The sequence below is a fragment of the Anser brachyrhynchus genome (genome assembly GCF_964034855.1).
Source record: "Anser brachyrhynchus genome assembly, chromosome: 1".
Lineage (NCBI taxonomy): Eukaryota > Metazoa > Chordata > Aves > Anseriformes > Anatidae > Anser > Anser brachyrhynchus.
Genome location: NC_137694.1, coordinates 10,703,785 through 10,718,964, shown reverse-complemented (window position 1 = coordinate 10,718,964; position 15,180 = coordinate 10,703,785). Strand labels below are relative to the sequence as shown.

The 15,180-nt window shown below is 35.5% G+C and overlaps 1 protein-coding gene across 14 annotated transcripts in view; it reads right to left on the bottom strand.

Annotated features, from left to right (window-relative positions):
• The window catches only part of CACNA2D1 (calcium voltage-gated channel auxiliary subunit alpha2delta 1), a 407,082-nt gene that overhangs the window by 149,379 nt on the left and 242,523 nt on the right, over positions 1 to 15,180 (bottom strand). The window lies entirely within an intron of this gene.

The window sequence follows — 15,180 nt, the reverse complement described above, 5'->3', positions numbered from 1 at the left end:
TTCTTTTCTGAGTGAGGAAAAATCTTATTTTTGCCTATTTGTTTTTATGCAATTTGAACAGTATATTGTGGCAGCTAAATGAAAAAAAAAAATGTTTTGCATCTTCCTAGTTATAACCTATGAGTACATTTGGAGATACTCAGCAACGATACCATAGAAATAATGAATGCAGAAGTGAAAAGAACGTTCTTTATTCATCTCACTTCCTAATGGATTTTATAAACTAGCTAAAACCAGATTTCAGCTCTTCTCCTGTCTTTCCTGGGAATCTCTATGCAACGTCTCAGATAACTATCTAGATCAAAAGGGGTTTTGTCAGGCCAGGTATCAAAAAGCCACTAGGAGAGAAATCCTTCAGAACCTGCCACATAATGAAAACAAACAGACTTCTGATACTTCAAATCCCATTACTAATTTACAAAGCAGAGACAAATCCATACTCTGAAGTCCATTTGAAGAATGCATTGCTAAGTGACTGGAAGATTGATTGTGTGCTTTCATTCTGAAAGATGCAATTTCCCCACTATTTTTGTGGGTGTACATTTTCTCCTTTTCAAACTTCTTGATAGTAGCCATAAATCCCCCCAACTTAAAAAAGATAAAAAGTGGGCTTTGGTTCAAAATTAAAAAAAAAAAAAAAAAAAAAAGAACCCCCTCAAAAAAGGACTTATATTTGTCTTATTCATTTAAGTGCTACACAAAAATATAAAATTACTTTTACCTTTACTAACATATAAAAATGCATATTACTGCATTTCCTGTAAATCTGAATAAATAGACGTAAACTAGTGCTTTAAAAAGAGCATCAACAAGTTTGATTTGTGCACTGAATAGAATATAAATGCTCAGGTTATCATTAATTTATACATTTTCACAAGATTTCATGGTGTTCCATAAAAATGCATTATGAAAATATATTCAAGAAATGGAATCAAGGAATGATTAGAACAGAAAATCCTAAAAGTGAAATGTTCTTTCTTCGCTGAGTAGACATGAATAAAATTCCAAAATCCAGCATAAAAGGTAAATGTCCCCAAAGTTGTGGGTTTTCTTAAATACTCTCTCTCTCCCTCTCTCTCTCTATATATATCAAAGAAACTGCTGTTTCATTAGACCATTTCTCATAAAACATTTTGCATTGCCCTCAGTATAAAGTCCTGTCTCTCTGCTCTCATTATAATGTTTAAATAAACCGTTAGCCTTTCAGAGCTCTGTAGTAACTTAGCCTAAAGGGCTCTACCTGTACAATGAGTGGGTAAAAAATGATGTCTCCTGTTTTTCAAGATTAGATAAATTACAAGTTAATGAAAATAGGTTGTCTTAAGTTACACTGTCTTCAGAATTAGCAGAAAAAAAATCTTTTACTTTTCTCTTAGTTTATGTAGGAACCCTGCTCTTAGAGCTACATGCGATAAATTAATCAGATATATAAAATAAATATTATAAAAGGAAGAAAAGTAATCTTATAGTATATAAACTAAAGCAAACGTGTCTTGCTATAGCACACAACAAAATTTTTACTAATAATAAAGGTATGGGATGAGGTGTACTGGAAAAGACAAATGGAAACAGATCAATTTTCTTAATTTTCTTATCATTTCCAGAGTGTGCATATTCCCTATATGTTGAAGGGGAAAAAAAAAAAAAAAAAGGAAAGACACCCCCACCAACAATATTAATTATGATTTCACGTTTCCTCTAACTGTGGTATATATTTTAGATAATAGGTCTGGTTTTTTGAACCAAACAGATTTTAGTTATGTGAAGCTGATGGAGCATATAACTCATTCTGAACACACCAGGCTGCTTCAAGGAGCAGAGAATGCTAACTTCTATGTCAGTAATTTGCAGTAATAAAAAGCTGTTACTAAATCAATGTCTCACTTGGAAAATAAATGTTTCCCTTTCACCTTGCAGTTAAGGTGGTGGCAAGAGGCCACTATCTCATGACCTCCTATTAAGATCAGCCCAATCTCAGACATTATGTACAGCAAACGCTGCTCAAAAGACTAACTACCGTTTTCTGAACTCATCCTCAAAAACAAAAAACAAACAACAACAACAAAAATGCAGAGAGACAGCCTGGTAATCTATAGATAACCCAATATTCAACTTGTTCTAGGCAATCTGGACACTAAGTATTCTCCAGATTCTTAACCAAGTAATTAGTAATTTCTGTATTAAAATTACTCAAACTATGAACAGACGTTAGCTGGTTGTCAGATAACTTTTCAGCTTCATGGCAGGCCTTCACAACATATGGCCAACCACTATTATTTTAAAGGTACACAAGAGACAGGAGCAATACCAACATCAACCCCTCAACAATATGCAGCTTGTTGATAGCAGACATGAAATTAAGATTCACATTTCTCAAGAACTTTTAGGAAGGACAAAGTTAAACAAACAAACAAAAACCACATAGAAATAACTCCAATAAACTATTTAAAAAAAAAAAAAGTTCCCCACTTCCACTCCCAAATATTTTCATTTTTCCCATTTATTTTTCCCTTTTTCAAAATCAGAATACAGAGAACAAGCTAAAGCAAATAAAGTAGTATAGAATTGGAGTCAACCTTTTAATTGCTGTATGATGCTACCAGAGAAACCATTAATTTGACAGAAAATGATGCTTATTTTTTCAAGTGATTAAGAATTCAATAAAAATTTAATGGATAATGTTCCATGACTGTTGGGAGTCTCCTGTTGGGAGACTGAGTCCTAAGATCCCTGGAAGTTGAGGTTTCAGGTTTCCATAAGGGAGATAGCTATGAGGTAGGAAGACCCATGTGGCTGAGCTCTAGGCTCTACAGGAAAACAATATTCTAGACACCAAGCTGTTCTAGTGCTCAAAGTCACAAAATCACAAAATAGCTGAGGTTGGATGGGAAGTCTTGAGATCATCTAGTCCAAATTCACTGCTCAAGCAGGGTCGGCTAGGGCAGCTTGTCCAGGATCATGTCCAGCTGGGTTTTGAATATATCCAAGCATGGCGAGTCCAAAACCTCTCTGGGTAACCTGTACTAATGGCCACTCACCCGCACAGTAAATGAGGGTTTTTTGTGTGTGTTGGGAGAGAATGTCATGTGTTTCAATTTTTTGTCCATTGGATCTTGTCTTATCACTAGACACTACCAAGAGTCTGTCTCCGCCTTCATCATTCTCTCTGATCAGGTATTTATTTATACACATGGATAAGATCTTCCCCCTGAGCCTTCTCTTCTCCAGACTGGACAGTCCCAGCTCAGTCTCTCCTCATCTGAATTATGCTCAAGACCTTTAATAATCTTTATGGTCCTGTGCTGGGCTCATTCTGCTAAGTCTGTATTTTTCTTGTACTGCGGAGCCCAGAACTGGACACAGTACTTTGTCTGTGGCCTCACCAGTGCTGAAGACCCCCAGGTCCTTCTCAGCAAGCTTCTTTCCAGTCAGGCAGCCCCTCACATTTACTGGTGCCTGGCGTTACTCCTCCCAAGATGCAGAATTTTGCATTTCCCTTTTCTGAACTTCAAGAGGTTCATTTCAGACCATTCCTCCAGCCTGTCCATGTCTCTCTGAACAGTGACACAACCATCTGGTGTATCAGCCACTCCTCAGGTATCCAGGGAAGTCCAGTACATTGTGACTTTCAGACACATGAAGAATTTCCCTGTTGATCTACATGAGCTTGCACCTTACCACATAATCACAGGTGTAATGCTCTTCAAACAAATGCTTCTTTACTGTTTTAAAGAGATAAGGAATTCACTTGGAATTAAGTGAAATTGAATTCTGTGACCTACACAGTCACTTGCACCTCTTACCTTTTCTACATTCTTGACTCTTAGTCTTATACAAGTCACAGCAGTAAGCCCTGTTGCAAAATACTACAATTTATCACAAACTTTAAATGAAACTCTGCCCACTTTCAAAATCAATGCATTCCATTTATTGCAAATAACTATTCTATGTAGATTTTTATTTTATTTTTGTAGAAGTACAGTCTGCATGCTGTAATCTTCCTACCATACAGCAAAAGGCAAGACACCATGCAAAATTCTACTACTCTCAGGCAACAGATCATCAATATAAAGACTTGTTTTACTTACATCATACACTTGGGTTTATGCAATAATTACCATATACTAAAATTTATGATCTTAACCATAGCTGTTTAAAAATAACATTTTCTTTTCTTTTTTTTTTTTTCCCCCCCCACTTCTAAAATTAGGACCCATAAAATGACTGAGTGCTGCAGTCTGACAAGGCAGATCCTTCACACACACCAGTCAGCACTAATTCTGTACGTATGTTATCTATGTATATATGGAGAGTAAGACAAAAAAAATACATTGTTTGATAAAACAATAACAACAAATAAGCATTTTTATGTGCAATTTTATCAAATGTCACAACTTCAAGTTAAAAATTAAAAGAGTCTTAAGTTACTAAATGAAATAAAAAATAAAAATAAATAAAAATCCCATCAGAAACAAGAGCACCAATTCATCAAAATTGACGTTATAAAAATCAAGTGATGTTTATCATATCTTTTTCCACTGGCAAACATATTTACCCAAGTGTGTGGGCTAGCACTATTTCATCATCTAGCATTATACCATTTCTTCTGTGGATGAACTGAAAGGTATTTATCATTTCAGAAAAAAATCAGTGTGATAAAAACCAAGTCAACAGCCATCAACCTCTGTTGACCTAACAATAAATGTTGCCACTATCTAGCCTATGTGTCAAAACATGGTTTTCATACTATGATTTTCAAAGCAAGGAATAGTTTCCTGGTTAGGAAATGTAAATTTCTTATGCTGGTGAGAACTGAAAGAAATGAAATTTTAAGTTAATAAAAGAATTTAACAGCAACATTCTCTCTCTTTGCCTATCTCTCCTAAATACAGAGCAGACATCCTTCAATGAATTTTCATTTATTCACCGTCCAGGCTATTACATTCAAGCTGGAAGTAATGGAATTTGCAGAACACAATTCCTTCTCATTTATAAGTTGTCAGCAGGAAATCATTTAATTTTTCTTTCATTTAACAATCACAAAGCATCCAACAATTTAACCATAATGTGCTACTCTTACTACTTTTTTTTAATTTTCCTTTTCTGTTACATTTCTAACTATAAATGTGACCATCCTAACGTTTTCAGTATATCAAATATTCATAGGAAAAGTAGGTTAGATGTTAGGATGAAAACAGTAGCGTGATTTTTTTTATTTTTTATTTTTAGATGCTTCAGGGGAAATCCTAGTCTGACTCAAGTCAGTATACTGACCTCAACAAGATAAAGGGAATCTGAGCTTATTAATATTTTCAATGTATCTATACCTTTAGGTTTCCTTATAAAATCAGTTTTAGTGTTATATGCAATATCAGAACATGTTAAGATAAACTATTCACTTGATCTGCAGGTACTCCTGAGCAAAATACAGCCAAAATGCAAACAGAAAAGCAGTTTTCAACAAAATCACAAGGTCAGTTGCACATAAAATCACATGAAAAACAGTTATTTGAAATATCTCACAGAATGTATGTTACTGCAACTGATCTAAATGAACAATTCACTAACCGAAAGGCAACAGTATTCAACAAAATGTGGACTACCTACCTTAAATATACAAGAGCCAAACAACACCGTGCAGTTAAGATTCATGGGAGCAATATTTAGATCAAGCCACGAATACTGTGTAGAAAGGCTAGGAAGCATGGGAAGCATGTCACTGGGTTAAGAAACTAACAAATCAATCACGATATGAAAAAGACTTGAAAAATATGCAACAATCTGAGAGATTTAGTATGACATAGTGGCAAAATAAGATTGTCAGGTGAGCTTTATGCTGCTTGTTCTATCTACTTCATCTTCCATGAATGTATTATTCTAAAATGTACAGGTAATCTGTACTTCCAAATTTTAACAAAAACTGTCATTTAAGTGTTTATTCACTAAGATTCATTACATTTATTAGATAAAAAAATAAATATCCATGAATTTGTACATAAATCTAGTGTACATAAATATAACTACCAATGATATGTATAACCTTCTAATGTGTTGATACTGCAATTTCATAACTCAGTCATCACATAGTGATGTGAGAGACTTTCACAGGTAGTACCACACAATATTTCTTTGTATATTTATTAAATGTAAAAAACTGGGTCACAAAGAAATTCTGTCAGACATATCTGGTACCAAGACTGTTGATGGTAGGATATTATATATTATTTATATCTGAAGAAGTGATTGTCTCTTTTTCTGAAAAAATAATGATGTCAAAAAATCCCTGTAGAATTGTATTTCAGTTTTATAGTATCAGAAATGGTTGTAAAGCCAGTTTAACCTACCTAAATTAGCAATAATTCCAAACCCATAATTGATATATAGATATGCATCCAACTTTAATATCAATTTTAACTTTAGCTGCTGCTCTTGAAAATATTAAAACTAGAAGTCATATATGTATCCTCCTCCAACTTCATGTCTTTAGCCTACATAATAACAAAATTCTAGAAATCATTAAAGTGGGAAAGTCAAACAATTCCAAATAGTTCTAAGGGAAATTGTGATAGGTTTGTAAAGCAGAGAGAACTATAGGGCAGAGAAGGGAAGGACACAAACTATCAGAGTCACAGGGACTAACTACTGTACTGTATTTCCTGTATTTTAACTGTTCATCCTGAAGTAATTTCTATGTTATATGTGTGCAATTCAGACCAGTAATTCTGAAGCACCTTCAAGTAGAGGAGCAGAAGGTAAAACTGAGGTCCTTTGAACTACAGAGCGTAAAACTGAGAGCCAAATGTAGACATGCTCTCATTTGGAGTCTTGGCAAATTTACAGCAAAACTGATATGTACCTGATACTTGATATTCAGCTTGTTGTCCAATGCACTGACCACTCCTATTTGGATTCAATGACATGACACTGAAGCAATGCACAAAATACATATTTGGTCTGTCCAGGTTTAGCAAAAACTTGAATCAGATACACAGTAAGATGTTCCTTCCTAAAATGTCTATGTCAGACAAAGCAAAATAACAGCCTCTACAAGTAAGCCTCTCCTCATCCTCAGAAGAAAAATGACTAGGAAAATCTAAATGAACATCTGGCATTCCAACAGCTCTGTAGCCCCAATGGTACTTCTTTCTTGTAACATTCATTTTCCCCTGTCCCAAGAAAGGGTTTGGACTGTGAATGAAGTTCATATAATCCTATTTGGTCACTTCTAACAAGGAATATCAATATTGTTCTTCCATAAAAAAATATAATCACAGGAATATATTTAATTTCCAAACATCTGTTACTGCTATAGTGTTGCTACAAATTTTCTTTTTCATCCTGCTGGGTGCAGAACAAGACACCAAGACACCAACTCATGCTACACTGTCTTTGGTCCTTCACACAGATAACTAGCATAAATTAAGAAAAGACTACTATGCATCCCTGGAAACATTTATGTAGTGAAGTAACAGTCTAAAGATTACTTGCCTTTTCACATTCCCAATCCTTATTTCTTCTTCCCTTTTGCCAAACTCTCTGTGACTTTTTCTTTCCTTTTTTTTTTTTTTTTTTTTTTTTAATATATTTTGAGCAGTTCTGTCAGCATGTTTTGGAACTTTTTCTAATCTAAGATTTCATTATCTTCTTTCCTTCATCTTTGAATGGTCTGTCACTTGCAATACCCATCACAATGAGCTACCTGAGTGCATCTTTGATTTTCAACTGCCAACTGAGACTGCCAAGGTCCAATCTTTTTTCCCCCTTCCCACTCATTTTCCAATAGTCAGCAACTACCTTTTTTTTTTTTTAATTTATTTTCACATAGCAAAGGTGCTGACCCTGAATGGACCTGAGTGCTTTTAGAGATAAAAGACACTCAAGGACACTCAGTTGTTCACATGAACAAGAAAAAAAGTTTGAAAATGTAAATAACTTATGACTCCTACAGAACGAACATTGATACAGATAACTGTTATAAAGTCATGCCCCTAAATTAATAAAACAAAACCTTTTAAATAAACAACTTGTAAACTAAAAATTAACTGGCAATGAGATTAATGTACTTGTTTATTAGAGGTAACTAACATCATAATATTGATTGATAGAAAAGCCCAGGTCTCATTCTGAAACAGATGCTTAGGTTAATTGTTTTTGTACAGGGGAAAAAAATGTGCTTTTACTTGAAGGAGGGCTGCCAGACAGGAAATGGCTCCAGAATAATGGGCAGGTGATTGTATCACTAAAATGTTCCATCTGAGCTAGGAAGTCCTCCTAAAAAACAGGTACTTCAAGCACAAATGCGTAACTGCATTCAACTAACTCAGAGGTCAGTGTAAGTCCATCTACACATATCCACTAGTTAATTCTCATTTTTTTTCCCACAATTGTTTCATTAAAAATTATCCTTAGGAGACAAAACAGATGAATATTTGTATATAAAAGGACAGAAAGGAACATTATTTAAAAATTGTTGATATATATTTTTAAGGTTTATATCCTGGAAAATAACCAATTATTAGAGAAAACCAAACGACAAGCCAAAGAGGTGCCAGGAGGAGGAGAGTTTGGGAAGTCTGTAAGCTGTCATTCTTTAAAGTAAAATGGAGAAAAAGGGGGAAAAAGGGGAGGAAGGGAAAAAAGGGGAAAAGAAAATAACTGGTTAATGAGGCAGTATGAGAGGAGACTCCAGGGCAGTAGGACACACCAAAGATGACAGGACACCAAGACTGCAAAATGTCCATCATCCTGAAGAGAAGTATAACAAAAGCCTTTTATATATGAAATATTACCCAGTGGGGATATGAAAAATGACTAGAGATGCACTTAGAGAAAACACTGAAATCTTAAAGCTGGTAAGACAGAGGACAGATAACTGAAGGTACACAGGTGTTTTCTGAACAGGAGGATAAGAAAATTAAGTTCTGAATAAGATGCCTAAGAGCTAATTTATTCATTTTTTTAATAAAATGTGAGGGAAAGACAGAAGGACATACTGATTCACAAGAGTGTGAGAAGACCATGAAGATAAATGTGTATTTTATGGATACGTTTTGAGAGATGCATTTTGGGATCTTCTATTTATGAGGGAAATACATTAGAAGTAAAAATTGCATTTTACTCTGTGGTAGACATCATTTTAAAATAGATGCTTGTACCACTGTAAAAGAGCTGAATACTTTCTAAGGATGAATTTCCTACAAAAGAAGAGGGAAATTAGGAAGAAAAAAAAAAAAACAAAACATAAAAGAATGAAAAGATCCATGAAAGGCAAGATGTAAAAAAACTAAAACCAATGCGTTGTTATTGATAGAAACAGTAATCTGAAAGGATCCAGTGTCAGGCAAAAAAAAATTAACCATATCTAATTTGTTGTAAAACAAACTGAAACCGAGAAACAACTACACATCTGCACACTATACAAAACAATAAGAAGCTATTTAACCTGAATTTCAAATTGATTGATGCAAAATATCTTCATGATGTACAGAAGAAAGTGTAATTTATTCTCCAATGAATACATATGAATAAAGTACAAATAGAAAATTACTAGTTGAGTAGTATTAACTATTTAAATATTCTTTTAATAAATAAATAGAAATGCCAACATTTAAATTACACTGTCCAAACTTCAAGAAATATCCCCCAATAGTGGGAAAAATTCTGTGATTTATACTTTGCTAGAGAAATGCCTTATGATAAAATTATGCATTATTCCTTCTTAGTAATTATGATTGAAAATGAATTTATACAGCAGAAAGAATGAAGACAAGTAAAGCTGAATAAAAGGATAGTAACCACATCCTTAAGTTATATTCTCTGTGTTGTTATAAGCTCTACAGGCTTTGAATATTGGACATACACACAAAAAGCCATTTCCTCCAAGGATATTCAAATCCACACATCTACATGAAAACTGTTCCTTGTCTTTCCCTTTGATTATCTATCTTCCTGACTTCAAAACTAAAACCAAAACATATCACTTGTGAAGGTGATGCTCCTTTCAAAATATTAATAATAAGTACAATGCTGGATAACATGCTAACATAGATGCTACAGTTACAGTATGCATTCATTCACCCACTTTTTTTTTTTTTTTTTTGGTAAACTACCCACCTGCATTTGTCAAGAGGTTTAAACCTTACCCATATTTATTAGTTATTTTCTTCCACTTATTTTTTAATATTTAATCTAATGCAATGTATATATTTTTTTTTCAGAATAAAATATCTTGTATCTTAATTTTTATTTTCTGTATATTTATCTATAATTTAACAACTTTCATTCTTTTTTTTTTTCTGAAGTCCAATAACCCCGGGATGTAATTTTTAGTCAATGGAAAAGCAAAAAAGTCATAATTCATAGCTGGACTGCCATTAACAGAGTAAAATTCGCAGCTGTGTTACAAGCAAGAAATTCAACATTTCTGAAATGTGAGGAAAAATTATTTAATAATGGGTTTTACAATTCTCAAATTCTTCTTTTAATTTCAAAGCTGAAAAACAGATTTCCTTTCCAATGGGAAATCTTTCAACACTCAGATCATAGTAAGTCTATTAAACCTATTTGCTATTAAAAACAAGATAAACCACCAAGACATTTGAGAAAAGAGAAAAAAAAAATAGAGAAAAAAAAAATTCATTACTGTATTGGTCTCACATGACAAAGTTTTCATAGCTGGGGGGCTTCAGGGAGGGTCCCGTGTTACATCAGGGCCATCCCCATCTGGCTCCAAAACGGACCTGCCACTGGCCAGAGCCAAGCCAGTGAGCGACAGTGGTTGTGCCTCTCTCTGAAAGAGAAGACTTAAGAAAGGCGGGGGGGGGGGGGGAGGAATGCTGCACCACAGCAGCTGGGAGAGAGGAATGAGAAATGGGAGAGAACCAGCCCTGCAGACCCCAAGGTGAGTGCAGAAGGAGGGCAGGAGGTGCTCCAGGCATGCAGCAGCAGTTCCCCTGCGGCCTGTGGAGAGGCCCCCGGTGGAGCAGGCTGTCCCCCTGCAGCCCATGGGTCCCACACGGAGCAGATCTCCACGCTGCAGCCCGTGGAGGAGCCCCCGGTGGAGCAGGTGGATGTGGCCTGGAGGAGGCTGCGGCCCATGGAGAGCCCCCGCAGGAGCAGGCCCCGGGCCGGAGCTGCAGCCCGTGGAGAGGAGCCCACGCAGGAGCAGGGGGTCTGGGGGGAGCTGCCACCTGTGGGGGACCCAAGTTGGAGCAGTTTGCTCCTGATGGATGGACCCTGTGGTACAAACCCATATTGGAGCAGTTCTTGAAGAGCTGCTGTCTGTGGGAAGCCCCCACAGGCTCACTTCGGGCAGGACGGCATCCTGTGGGAGGGACCCCACGTGGAGCAGGGGCAGAGAGTGACCATGAACCATGAAGGAGCAGCAGAGACAAAGCATTAGGGACTGACCACAGCCCCCATTACCCACTCCCTTGTACCGCTCAAAGAGAGGAGGTACAAGAGAGTGGATTCGGGGGGAGGGTGGTTTTAGAGGAAATTCTGTACTGGAAAGGAAAACAAAACCTTGACAGACTTTCAAGGTAACTAAAAATCAATCCTCTCATGCTTCCATTTAAATTAGGTTTTAAGGTCCTTTAGACAAACACCTTTCATTTTTTCCCGTCAAGTGCCTAGCATGAATCAGTATCTTTTTTCTAGACATTAATTATTTCAAGCAATTCAGCATGTTTTCCACACAGTAGTCATACTTCACATCTACTTATTTGGCAAAGACTGAATCTCATTTAAACATTTAGTTTTATTTTGAGCTAACAAATATTTCCTTCCACACTCCCTTACAGTTCTCTGGACACAGTTTTGAAAAAAAATGATTATACAAAGATTCTGGTGAATCCTAAAGGACTTGCATGTGCTGTGAATTTACACTCACAAAAAGCCAGAGTAACCTCCTGATGGTCATTCTTCACTGTATATAGCAGGTTCAAGAACAAAACTGCCATCCCTCACGTCCTCACAGCCATCTATCAGGTAATGTAGATGAAAAAAAAAGGTTTTCCCTTCAAGGAGGACAAATACAAAGCTGAGACAACAAATACACTCCATATCAACCTATTTTGCAAAGCTAAACCAGACTTATGACATCATGAATCCTTGCACTGGTTTCTGCATTGGGAGAATTCCACACACCAGAATCGATTGCAATCTTTTTAAAAATTGTCTTTTTTAAAAAATGTTTCCAATAATGTCCTGGTTTCAGTTAGGACAGAGGGAGGGGGGAGGGGGAGCAAACAGCTGTGTGGTGTTTAGCTGCCGGCCGGGTTAAACCACAACAAATAATAAAGGCGTACTGAAATTCAGAGTGTTCTGGTTTGCAGTCTGTATTTTAAAATGCAATTTTCTCTGTTAGCTATTACTACCAGAAGAACATGGCCAACCTTACTGCAGAGCCAAACTTCCCATCTTGGTACAAGAGGATTCAATACTAATTGTTATTCCAAGCTGTATATAAGAGGGGAAATATTGCAGAAGCAATGGAAAGAGATCGGAGGAGCAGCAGTAATCATCTGGCTCCCAAAATAGATTTTGGCAATATATAGAGCTTAAACATGTATTACTCCGTCAAGCAGCCTAACAAATACTGGAAACCCTGGACTTGCTATTATGTCCAAGATAATTCTGGATACATATCATATTTGATGGTCAAGAAATACGCAATGAAATGCAGCCACACAGAATGATGATGATACTCCACATTCTATTCACCAGAAAATTATTTTTCACACATTTATTACACACATTTTATTACAAACATCACAATTTAATCTTACACAGTTAAAAAAAAATAGGAATGCAATGATGTTGTGCACCCTTCTACCGTTCTACCTAAAATCCTGAGTTTTCAAAATTAAAGAACTTTGGAGAGAAAAGGACTGAAAAATCTCTTCATTGTAGGGATTTCTATTTTGTTGAAACGAAAACCATAATAACCAGTTTTCATGGGGCTGACTTCTGGTATGGCTCCTCACATCTAACTCATCATGATGTTAAAAATATCAACCCAGTAGTAAATTATATCCTTTGAGTATCTAAAAATACTGTCTCATGCCAAAGACCCGTGCAGATGAACTCCTAGTTAAAAGAACAGGAATGACATAATATAGAAAGGTTGGTAGCTGAGTGTTCCCAATGGGTTCACTGTGAAATAACCCACAGCAAACAGTTAGGGTCACAGCTAAGGCCCACAAATTCAGAATGTTTGGCTTTGCTTATTTTTAAAAAGAACACAAACAAACAAACAAAACAAATAAATTTACCTTTCTCTGGATTTAAGATAAGTGAGAAAGAAAAATAGACTCCTCTTTAACCTCCATTCCTTCTTCCATATATGAGTTACAGCACTCACCTAAACTTGAAAGTTAAATCAAAATTGTGATCTATAATTATAAATAAAAAAGAAACATATTTGGCTGTTCATACTGACATTTAGAAAGTAAAACTTCTCTGTCTACCATATACTGGTAGATTATGACTCTGCCAAGTCATAATAGTGTGAGGCAACACCTAGAAACATTTACAATTCAAGCTAATAACCAGCCTTACTACAGATTTCAAATAAGCAAGAGCACAGGAAAAAAAAATGAAATAATGGCTGTGGTATCACTGTCAGGGGGCATCTAGAACAGATGTTCTCCAAGAGGAACAAGAGTTGGTTACAGTTCTTATGATACGGATGATTTCTGGTTTGGCCTCCTCAGTAATCACCTGATGCATCAACATCACAATAGTTTATGAAGCCACTAAATGAGGGACACCCTCCTGCCTTTTCTGTTCTTTGGTCCCACCACTCATGCACCCCTCACAGTTCTCAGCTTCAACAGAAAAGCAAACACATACAGTACAGAAACATCAAAATGTTCTACCACCATCTATCTGTAGATTTATACAAGATGTACTGATATCAATTTTTTGTTTAAGCAAAGATGACAGTTTAGCAGCATTGTGTCTATCTGTAATAACTCAGGAACAGGCACAATCTTCCAAAATAATCTAGGATGATATAAAAATACTATATGTTTTTGTATTGTTTTTTTGTCATCTATAGCTGGTATACAAGATTGGTTTCTTTTGACAAAATTAGGTTTTTCAAGAAGTAATAAATTAAGGTTGGTTACAAAACCATCTTTCTTTATCCTACCTTGTCATCTGAAACTTTGAAAATTTAAGACAGAAATCATGGTAAACTTGATGTCATGCAAATATGCTAGATCATCCAATAAAACTAATGTAATCCAAGTACCAAAATGCCTCATGAGGGAGGGTAGCGTTCAAGTTGTTCAACCTTCTGAATTCTGAGAGAAGGAAGCACTTTCATCAAGTTAAAAAAAGCTATTTTTTGCTGCTTATGTAAAAACATTTTCATTCAGGAAGCTTTAGTAAGCTATTTGGATAAAAATAATAATTTAAATCGTAATTGTGAGAACATAAAAAGCTATACTGACCCTAGAGCTCTTTGTTTAGGCTTATGCATCAGTATTTTCCTTCCAGGTTTAATATTCAACCAGCCAGGCAGGAATACTTAGGGATTTAGCTGTAACTAACATTTGCTTAACACTTACCCCAAGCCATAGTGTTTGGTATTTAAAACAGGCTAAGACTGAAAATTCATTTAAAGGTCCACTTCACTCTGCATTTTTTCACAAATATCTCACTGATTAAAATGATTGAAAATATTATAAATAAACAAATAAAACAGAATGGACAGTAATCCCCTTATGTTCATTACAAGCTTGTGGCCTGAGGTACCCCACATTTTCAGAAATTGTTCAAAACTATAGAAATTCCTGTCAAAGATGATAATAAAAGTCAGTCATCAAAACAGAAAATGTAAGTTATTTCTAAAGGTTTTGATTGCCTCCCCACACTAAGCACTATTATGTCAAAACATTTTATCAACAACTGAATATTCACAAATATGATGCACCACTACAAAACTGATTCCCACTATCAAACCCATTATTAAAAAACAACACACATCCTAGGAGATTTTAAGGAGCAGCAAAATTTTGACTGCTCTCCCAATAAAAGAATGATATGAACAAACAGTATTTATATTTTAAGATCATTAAGCTATGGAATCCATCTTTTAATTGTAACTCTGTTTATGACAGTTTTAATAGACTCTGAGCAGGGGAAGTCTTTCTTATGCTGGTAGCTGTCCAA